General features: G+C 30.3%; 1 long non-coding RNA gene across 1 annotated transcript; it reads left to right on the top strand.

The window, feature by feature from the left end:
* The first annotated feature begins 4,619 nt into the window (after positions 1-4,619).
* On the top strand, positions 4,620-6,961 carry LOC106326085. Its single transcript, XR_001267133.1, has 4 exons — positions 4,620-5,035; positions 5,109-5,191; positions 6,074-6,159; positions 6,228-6,961. It is a non-coding gene; the product is annotated as an uncharacterized LOC106326085 (long non-coding RNA).
* The last annotated feature ends 4,799 nt before the right edge of the window (positions 6,962-11,760 follow it).

The following is an 11,760-nucleotide window of genomic DNA, read 5'->3' as shown; positions in this document are numbered from 1 at the left end:
TGGCTCTACGGTTAGAAATTGATGCGTTTGCATGATACTTATGACTGGTTAACTACCAAAAACAACAACGATTAAATAATAAATTAACAATATTAACATTTTATATAATTATAAAATATCAAAAATCATAATATTATAATAAATATACATATTATATTTAGAAAGTTATAGTTTATTTTTTTAAAAAAAATTATAGAAAATATTTTTATTTTAAAATTTTATAATATTAATTAAAATATAATAGATATATTTTAGTATTTTTATAATTCTAATTTAAATTTTTTATTGAATATTTTTACTTTTGTATTTATATTTTTTTAAAGAAAAAAAAAATTATCTTCCCGCAACCGTCCGCAACCGCAAACGCTAGCTGGAACCAGCTTTTGAATTTATGAAGTTTAGAGTGGTTTGAAGTGGTTTGAAAATGTTTGAGCGATTGTTGGAAAACGCCAACAACTGTTACCAACCGCAAACGCTAGCTAGAACCAGCTTTTGAATTTATGAGATTTAGAGTGGTTTGAAGCGGTTTGGAAATGTTTGAGCGATTGTTACAAAACGCCAACAACTGTTACCAACCGCAAAAGTTGCGTTTGCGGATGGTAGGGGAGAAACCAGTCATACCCTAAGTAGTTGCTTCCAAGAAAAGAAACAAATAGATTGATTTTTCTTTTAATGCTTTATCATGTGAATAATTGAAATTACAAGACGATAAAGCTCCCGAAACTAGTTCCGCGCGTCTTTTCTCAAATTTCATGCAGTAATTCGTAAATTAGGGGTTCATTATATTTTCATTGTAGAGAACTTTTTAAAAACCAAATGGAATCTTACTCATATAAGCTTCATTGAGCTTATCCACCTCAGCAAATTAAATCACCCAATGAACTATGATTTTTTTGCTATGTCACTATTTATTGACAAAGATTTTATGTCATGTCGCTATTTATTGAATCCAATAAAACTATTCATCTTTATTGTTCTTATTGAAGTCTCTAAAATTACCGTTATCCTACATTTAAGAACTTCTATTTTTTAAAACTTAATTCCCTTCGTTGATCCTTGCAAGATCAGAGATGATGACGTTTCAACTTCCGTTGTTTCTCTCTTTATAACTCTTTCGTTGAATCTTAGCCAAAGGTATCACTTCTTATAATTTTGAATCCTGCTAAATTTTAGATGTAATATGTAGTTTACAACAAAAAAAAAACCATACACTATATTCTCATCTTTATTGTGTTAATCATGTTATTCTTTTTTGGTTTCCTACGATGGAAACCTATTTTACAACACATAATCTATGATACATTTGAGAAAATAAAAATAAAAACTTAAGCCTTTTTCAAAAATAAAAAATAAAAAATAAAAATAGAAAACTCTGTACTACAAAATATATGCAGAACAAAGTAAAAAAAAAATCAGTTTAAATGTGTCAGACAAGAATATATTCTAAATTTACACTAAATACAATCTAGAATGCAAAAATATACATACAAAAATGACAAATTTTACCAAATTATACCATATCATTCGCGTGTAAATGTCCATGTAGTATATGGAATAATATGTTCAAATAATAGAAAAATTGTCAGATCACAATGATCCAAATAACAGACCACTATTTTAAAGGAATAGATAAATATGCAAAGTTACAAATTTTAAAATTACAAGTAACACGTAAAATTGTAGGACAAAACAATTGAGTTCAATATATAAAATTACATAAAGTTAACGAATTTTTAAAAATAAATGCAAAAAACAATACAAAATATAAATCGCTCATAGCGCGGTTAAAGAATCTATTACTCCCTCCGTTTCATATTAAGTGTCGTTTTAGAAAAAAAATTTCGTTACAAAATAAGTGTCGTTTTCGATTTTCAATACAAAATTTATTTTTTTATTGGTTGAAATATGGTTAGGTGTATAGGTAATAGTGTTTTTTATAGGAAATGTACAAAATTAATTGTTTTCTTAATCCGTGTACCGAAACCTAAAACGACACTTATAATGAACAGGGGAGTATATAATAAAGATCATATATTTCAGTGGAGTACGGAATATCTAACCGTTGAAAAATAACTATATAATAAACATCAGATATCTCAGTGGAGTAGGGAATATAAGACAATCCAACAAATTACCATCTATTCTTTTTATGAAAATGGGTTTAACAATTACTACCTAAACAATAATGTGGATGATTGATTAGACATTAATTTACTCCTTCAATTTTATTTACTTTTTTAATCATCAATATATACTTGTCAATTGGTCATGAAACATTTTTTAATTTTAAAGGTTATATAGTTTACAATGAAATTTTACTAACTTTTACCAATCATAATATAGTTTATTTTTCCTAAAGATACAATAAAAGATAAAAAAATATCATTTTTTGTTTGTAGTAGATACATCCCAATTGTTTGGTCCGTAAAAACTGTAAAAACATTCATAATATTATATAATTAGAAATATAATTTTCATATGTAAATTATTATCATTTAAATAGTGTAATATTAATTTAATTTTAAATATTTATAAATATATATATTTTTATTTAATATATTTTTATAAAATATTAATTTTTAATAACATGATATTTCTTTACATATATTATAAAACAATAATGATCTTTGATAATTTGCATTTTATTTTAATATAATATATTTAATTAATAAAACTAATTGTCTTATGAACAATATGTATTTCAGAGCTTAGTCAATCATGTCTTATTTTAAAATATTTCCAATCATAAACTTACAACTATAGCCAATATAAAGTTATAAAAAATATCTACAAACTATATACATCAATAATTATATAATTACAACATATAAACACACAAAATTTTCTGTTAAATTTGTACGGTTACAGTCCAACTATTTTTCGTAGTAACTAACACAAGGCCGACGGAACTAACCAAAGAGTTGGTTTTACATCACATAATCCAATTGGTACCGAATTGGATAGAGACTTAATTTGAACATCCATTTTATAATCCTTAACTGTTTTGAAATCTAAGAAAAAATTGACAACTATTTAAAAATAAAATCGATAACTATTAATTGCAACAGTTGATCCTTCCGCAGGTTCACCTACGGACTTAATTTGAACCTCCATTCTATAATCCTTACATGTTTTGAAATCTAAGAAAAAATTGACAACTATTTAAAAATAAATTTGATAACTATTAATTGCAACAGTTGATAATATCATAATACTAACCCTTACTCGCTTTTCAACAATTTCTTTTGTTCACTTTCAATAATTGCTATTAATTCAGAAATCTATACTAAATAAATAAAGCTACGCACGCACGCATCAAATATGGTCCATGGTACTTAATAATTCTTCATTTAAATAACCAAGCTAGATTTCGATCCGCGCGCTGATTTTTGTTTTCATTTATTTTTATATAAATATTTTGTTTTAATTCTAAATTGGTATATATTATAATATATATGTGTCTCTCAATTTTTAAAACATTATAAGTTTACTGTATATTTTTTCATTGAATAGATTGTTTCCAACTTTCACATGTATTTGTATATTCTTATATATATATATTTTTGGATTATTATTTTATTATTAAAATCGTAACTATATATATAAAGATTAGTAAGATATTTTTTTATTGTCATATTCAAAGATATTGTAACATTTCACAAATTTATAAAGTTTTTAAAAAATTAAACTTTTCGCTTCATAAATTTATATTATCAAGTAAATAATTAAACATTTAGTTTTTGTTTAATTTTTAAAATAAACTATATAGTTTAAAATTTGTTTTCATTGGTTTAAGTTAGTAAATATTAATCATTGTTAGATAATATGATTTTTGTTATTTAAAAAAAATCTTTATAATTTTAAAAGTTAACATCGACAAATATTTAAATATTTATCATATAGATGTATAGTATTACAACATTAAATTATATCTATTTAATTTATACTATTTATAAATCCAAATGATCTTTTATTGTTTAAATCTACTTATTGATAGCCCAATAAAATTTTTTGTAGGTCCAAAATTTAAATGATAAAATTAATTATTAAATGTAACATGACTTTCTAGAAAAATGTCTATTATGTCCATTTTTAAAAAAATCACAAATGAATCAATGTTGTGATTTCTGTTTTAATATATAAGATATGAAACGTATTGTATTTCAAAAGAATTAGTTTTTTTTTTTAAATTGTTGACCGCAGTTCAGTCAATAAACATAAAATATATTAAGTGAAAGAAGAACCTCTTCCCCGTAAAGTTATAAAATGGAAGTAGTCTATTAATTTTCTAAACTCTCGGACGATCGTATGTGTTACGTTGAAAGATTCGCATTATGTGACTGTGACGCGTCATCTTCGTTGTCTTTTTTTTTTTCTCTCTAAACTGGTAATCTTGCAATACTAAAAGCCAAATATGCTTAATATATAGGATGTCCACATCACTTAATGAAATCGACCAATCAGAACTATTCATTTTACCATGTCAAATTATATTTCACTTTAACGGGTCATTCATGTAGCTGCTAAAGATTTCAAAATGAACTCATTCAACTAGGTCGCAAGCTTGACTCTTCCACTTTGTCGTCAATCATCATCGTTTTGATTCTTTGCATAATCAATGATGTTCTTTATTCTATTATTTATAGTTTCGTTCCATCTTCCTTTGTTTCTCCTCCTATTTAAGTCTCTTCGTCCAATTTTTGGTGAAACCAAAACCTACTACCTCAACAAAAGAAGATAAAGTCATGGCCATGAAATCTGTTAGATTGACCGTGAAGTCTACCTTCGTCTCCGTAAAGTTTCCCGTCTCCGACAGCTCTATTGACTGTGGCCTTCCTATGAAGTATCCAGAGAAACTCCACTGACAAAACACTACAATTGATCTTCTTCATCTGAGTGTCACCGTAAATAGCTTGAACATGGCAAATCCTTTTGTGATCCGTCATGAGGAGTGAATTCGATTGAGGCAAAACGTTCTTGCTGAGCTTCTTAGGCTTCTAATCAAGCATCTTTGGAAACTGGAAGCGAGAAAGAGGTATCGCATCGTACAGTCTGTTTAGTGATCCTTTCATAATATATGGGCTTCACATGTTTTTTTTTTTCTGCAGCCTTTGAAATAAATAATTTTGATGATGGTTACTTTGAGCTTGCTTAATCTGCTGTGGGTACTCCTGGCTACTTTTAGGAACAGGTGCGTTCTAATCTTGGTGTATGCATATCTTTTAGTCAATAGAATGATTGGTATTGGACTGGGTTTGTTATTGAGTCAGGAAAAAAACACACTATACAAATCTATTTCTGCATAATAACTATGTTTTAGTTGAACTCATTGTAGAAATTCTATCTTTTAATGCTGAGCAATCTCAGGTGAGAGACTGATCACTACGTTGCTTCATGTTAATACGTTTTCTAAGGTCTTCAAATGCCGTGTAATTTTGGGTACGGGCTTCTTTACACATGTACCTATATATGAAATTATTAGTTATGTTTTTATAAAGAGTTCCTTGCATATGGTTCTAGCTTTTAATAGCATCCCGTGACAATATCAAACACACGTTGATGTTGGGATTTGATTTGAATTATTTTGCTTCTTTTTGTTGTTGTCTGATTTTTTATGTTTTTCTTTTCAGTTTATTTTTGTTTAATATTTAGCAATTTCTTTAATTACATATGTGAGTTTATTTAGTTGAACAATTCATTTAGCATGATTAATGGTCCATGTGCAATTTTCCCTAAATGAGTATTTTCCAGTATCATTCTGAGTTTTACTACCGCTTGGTTTTTCGATCAATTATTATATCATGTGTTTCTCCTTCACATTTGCAGTAATTATCCAAAGAAAATTATTGCTGGGTAAATCCTTATGTTTCTCAATTATGTTACACCTAATATTTAAATTTCACATAATTAACGTGTTGTAGTCTTTGCTGATTTCATCTGCTTATGATACTGAATTCTAGAATTAATAGGTTCATTTTGATTCAAAAAGTATCATAGATAATTTTTTAGAAAATATGCTTGGAACACCAACAGACGTTGCTAATGTCTATGTGTTAACCATCCCTCCAAATAGAGTGGCAATGTTGAACCGAGCCCCATGTCTTCATCAAGAGTTTTCATTGACAAGGATGTGCCTCCGACAATTGATTACCTCTCTTGGTATGTGTTTCTGTGGCAATGAATTTTACACTTCAAAACTGTTATCTGATTCAGAGTTCATGTTCCAGGTTGACTGAGAAGTGAAGACCCATATGTTGCTTCCATGTTTATTGCATTAGAGGTCACCAAGGTTGAAACCCTTACTATAGGTGAGATCTATGCCTTCCTCAGACAGGAACCTATTCAGGTAGTTTGAAAACTGTTACAACACAAATAATCATCAAAATTTACTATGATTAGTGCTTGCTCTTAACCAAATGCAGGCAACCTTTTTAACTGCATGCCTTTTATAACCATGGATCCTCATCATCAGATGGCAACTCCACAGTGTCTGTTGGATACAATTGGCCAAACTCACAATGTCAAAGTGAAGATTTCTGACCGCAGCTTCACTGAAAAATACCATAACTGTCTCAAATGTTGTATGTCCTCCAGTCTTGCCAGATGTAAGAACCACCTGTGCAGATCAGTCACCACAGACATTAAAGGTGAGCAACTTCCCGGGCCAATTGTAACATGTAACTCTGCCTTTGGTGAAACCTTTTACACTGGGTCTTGTTCTGGTGGAAGTGCTCCAACTAATGACAGTGAAGTGGAGCAGGAAGCCAAGCGTCCAAGATTTAGTAGCTAATACCTGTCAAATCTCAGCTCCATGTTGCTTTAGTTCTGCCATTATCTATGTCGCTTAAGTTTATGTACTTCTCTAGGATTTTCTTCTGCATATCTGAACATAATCTTTTCGTTTTTTTTTTACCCGTTGGAAATACATAACTTACTTTGAGTTGAACTTATTTTACTTAAAGCAAAGTCTCTCCAGATAATGTAAGCATTTGATAAACTCTTATTCTGACAGATTGACACAATGATTGTGTTTGATTTTTTGGGTTGACAGATTCACAGATCAGATTACCTATACAAAGGTACTGCTCTGCATCTCGCAGCTCAAATAGCCATCCTTGATGTAGCAGGATATTGCTTTCCGAGTGTATACCAGTGTCTCAATTGCTGGAGCCTGTTGACGGATAACAAATCCTTAGTTGCTGGATTTGATCAAAAGGTTTTGATGTTTTGAAAGAGTTAAAGCTTATGGATTCAGTTCTCATGATTAGCTGAAGATGTATTTTAACCACAAAGTGATATTTAGAGCATCAGATGGAGGAACAACACACAAAGAGACGCTGCAGTTACTCATGAATTTGGGAACTTCTGTTGCTTAGTTCACTGTGGAAGATGGAACCACAATAGATCTTATAGGTTATTATCATATTACCCGATTAATGCTGAGATTTTGAAGGGAGAGGCTAAACTCTAGCTTATTGTTTCCCTTTGTCTCTTTCGTTTTGTATTGAAGGTGGTAAGAGTACAATTCTCCATTATGCTTCATATGGCGGAGACACGCAATGCTCAACCAAATAATAGAACAACATGGTTACTCTTTCTGAAAGTTCAGTGTAAAATTCGGATATAAATTCGTTTGGCATTTGTATTTATCAGCTATGATCGACAAGAGTACCTCTTTGGCTGCCATTAACTCTAATAGGTTCACTTTTTCTCTGTTTCTATGTCTGCCAAACTCAATCTAACAATTTATATAAGACCACATTTTCTTTATTCATTTCCTTTTATTGGTTTCAGATAGACTCCATGGATGGTTTCTTGCTCATGGCATCGGAACTAGCTCGAAGAAACACTAAACCCAACCAGAGAACAGGCACATAACCATCAACACATATCTCTACTAAACCCAACTGCTGGTGGAAAAAAAAAAGAATTGTTAAACATCAATGCTGAAAACGAACTCATTAGAACTCCTAAATCCTGAAAAAGAACCTCATAAAAATAATATTTAACTGAGAACAACATATAGAAAAATAACATTTGGTAGAGACATCTGGTATTCAGGACATATAAACTTCATGAAAACCATTCTATTTTTCTCAACTTTTCAGAAAATATACAATAAGCAATTAACTATCTACATTTTATCAATGTATTAAACCAGATTTTTTATGCAGTAAAAATATTTTGAATAAGTATGTGTGTTTTTATTATTGTTTACGTTTACATTCTAATAATTTAAACTTCATTTTAATACTTTTTATTTGTCATTGTTTCCAATATATATAAGTTAAATATACCAATAGAAATAACTTAATATATTAAAGCAACTACAGTAGTCTGATAATATTTAGTAAAATTATATCTTTCTTTTTTTGACGTCAGTAAAATTATATCTAAAACGATGTAACAATTCTATGAAATATAAAAATATACATCAAATAAAATAATAAAATAATATGAAATTTAAATTTCTAAAATTTAAATAATGTACATATGGTAAAGTCAAATATTTTTTTTATTTTATAAATAAAAATATTTAAAAATAGAAAAAAATGAATAAGAAATTTTTTGTAAATTATTATCTTTATAAATTAATAAAATTTCAAAATCCCAACAATATTAATTTATAGAGATTTTACTGTAACAATTTATAAAATAAACCCGGCCCGGAAAAGTCTCTAGTATTCATTAAAAGTTGGGGGTGTAGCTCATATGTAAAGTTGGAACATAAACAGATTCTGGCGGATTATAGAATCTTCGGAAACAAAAAATCAAAGAAAGACAGCTGAAACCCATATTGGTATAACTTTCGAATACAACGGAACGAAACCTAAGTTAGGAACCGCAACTAAAACATAACCAACAAGAACGAACTATACAAAGGTAAAGGACGAATCAGCACAACCAACATTCCCACATTATAGATAACAATATTCTGGATATATCACAACTAGCAGCCCAAAAAAAAAAAGAGATCTAAAGAATAAAGATAGAGAGAAAATGACACTAGAAGAGGAAGGAGATGATTATACAAAGGGAATTTGCGCTCTATAACCATAAAAAAAAAACACAAACCCACTGTCTAACCAAAAACATCCTCTCTCTCTCCTTATTTCTATTCCTATCTCTCTCTAACCTCTTACTAAAAATCTGATTACTCTTTTTTTTTGGTTATTTGGCAAATAAACCCATACAAAAGATGGAACTGTTGATCTTCAAGGCAATCTTGTCTGAAGATCCCAAAGTGGTAGTTAGAAAGCTAGTTACTTTTACGGTCCTTTGCTATAACATTTAAACTTAAACATGAAAACCTTTTAACATAAAATAGATTGGTTGTAGTTATAGATGCTTTACAAAACCAAAATTTAGTTTAGAGATATATATGTCAACCTATCTAACTCTTTTTTTTAAAAAAAATCTACGGCACAAAAATCTCTAGGAAATTAAAAAATAACCTCTTTTCCAAAAAAAAAAAAAATTGATGCAGAAAACTTTATTTCCAAATCAAAAAATAGCTAGTATTTTACAAAGGTACAACAAAAGAAACTATAACAAATAAATCTATAGATTAAATCCTACGGCTAAAAATATAAAGTTATAACCCATTGCAATTATCCCCATAAACCAGTACAAATAATTAAAGTACTATTAAAATTGAAAATAATATATGATATTGTTTTACTGTGAAATTTGGTAGTTCAGTTGGAACTAAAAATTAAAGTAAAACATCAAAATGTTATATTTATTATATTTTAACACTAAATTTGGTGAATAATTGGAGTTGCTTTACAAATTTAAAAACACTGATGACATAACCACGGTATATTAGTGTTCATACTTATAGTTTTATTATCTTCTCTTTTTGACGTATATTAGTATCGATACTACTCGTATCATATAAACTCTTAGGAAAAGAATCTATATTCAATATGGTTGCAACTGTAACTAGTAAAAAAGCAGATGAGATAAGATGAATAACTAATGAAATGAAATTATTATTTCATTTGTTTCAAAAATTTTAACATGGAAATATTTTTCAAATGAATATTGTTTTTTTTTTAATGTTATGAAGCAAGAAATGTCCACAACTGTTTTTATACAATAGCTTAGTTTTCATATATTATTACATTTTCGATTATTAAAAAAGATGATTTAACAAACAAAATCATTCAAATATGTATTTTACGAGTTTACAAAAAAATATGTATTTTACTAACTATATTTTGATATTTTTATAACTAGATTTGTTACGAATATTTTATATAAAATAAGTTTTTATAAAAAAATTTGCGGACGTTGCAATTGTTTGAGCCGGCACTAGCTGTGACCGTGGTTTGAAGAAAGATGGCCCCACCGGCGGAATTAAAGTGATTCGTTGTGAAATTTATGATTTAGAACTGTAAGTTTCTGTATATTATTAATGAATAAGTGTTCCTTTTATATAGGGGTTACAAGAGAGATAAATGAAAATACAATAATATGAAATATTACAAATCATAAACATAAACGAATTGGGAAATAGGCAAGTTGTAGTCGTCTTTTTCTCCTCTCCAAGTCTCGCGGCCACCTTTTTCTCTCTAGGGTTGGGTCGTCTCTCTCTCTAAGTGTATGGGTCGGTTATGGACCGGTCCGGTTATTGACATCCACCAATTGATTTATAACACTCTCCCTTGGATGCCATAACCATACAGGGATTGTAATACGTTTAATGTTGCCTCATTAAAACCTTATCAGGAAAATCCAGTGGGCCAAAACCATGATGAAGGAAAAAGAGTACAACATGTACTACTCCCCCTGATGAGAACCTCAGTGGAGGTCCTTCAGCCTACGCATCCCAATCTGATGCGTGAGCTTCCTGAACGTGCAGGTAGGAAGTGCCTTGGTGAATAGGCCAGCTAAATTGTCACTGGATCGTACTTGGACAACCTGGACCTCACCGGCTTTTTGAAGCTCGTGAGTAAAGAATAACTTAGGCAATATGTGCTTCGTCCTATCACCTTTTATGTAACCGTCCTTGAGCTGAGCAATGCACGCAGCGTTGTCCTCATGCATCACGGTTGGCTTTTTGCACTCGGCCATCCCGCAATCAGCTTGGACGTGTTGGGTCATCAACCTCAACCAAACACACTCGCGGCTGGCCTCATGTATGGCCAAGATTTCCGAGTGATTAGATGAAGTGGCCGCGATGGTTTGTTTCATAGAACGCCATGATATGGCCGTACCTCCATGTGTTAAGACATATCCTGTTTGTGATCGAGCTTGAAGTGGATCTGATAAATAACCAGCATCAGCAAAGCCAACTAAACCATCTTTGTTATGGTTAGTATAATATAGACCCAAGTCATTCGTTCCTTGCAGGTAACGAAGAACATGTTTGATCTCATTCCAATGCCTCTGGGTCGGACATGAGCTAAACCTAGATAGTACGTTCACGGCAAAGGCTATATCAGGCCGTGTGTGAGTTGCCAAGTACATTAAAGCTCCTATGGCACTGAGATATGGCATTTCGGGATCAAGGACATCTTCATCGTCCATTTTGGGATGAAATGGATTAGTGTCTAGGCCGAGGGATCTCACGACCATGGGACTGGTCAGTGGATGGCAATCGGCCATATTAAACCTCTTGAATACTTGTTCTGTATATGCCATTTGATGCACAAGGATACCATCATTTATGTACTCAAGTTGTAATCCCAAACAAAATTTTGTTTTTCCGAGATCTTTCATCTCGAATTCTTTCTTAAGGTATTCAACCGTTTG

This window comes from Brassica oleracea, chromosome C2, assembly GCF_000695525.1.
Source record: "Brassica oleracea var. oleracea cultivar TO1000 chromosome C2, BOL, whole genome shotgun sequence".
Classification (NCBI taxonomy): Eukaryota; Viridiplantae; Streptophyta; class Magnoliopsida; order Brassicales; family Brassicaceae; genus Brassica; species Brassica oleracea.
Note: the sequence above shows the minus strand (reverse complement) of the source record. Positions and strands in the feature narration are given on the sequence as shown.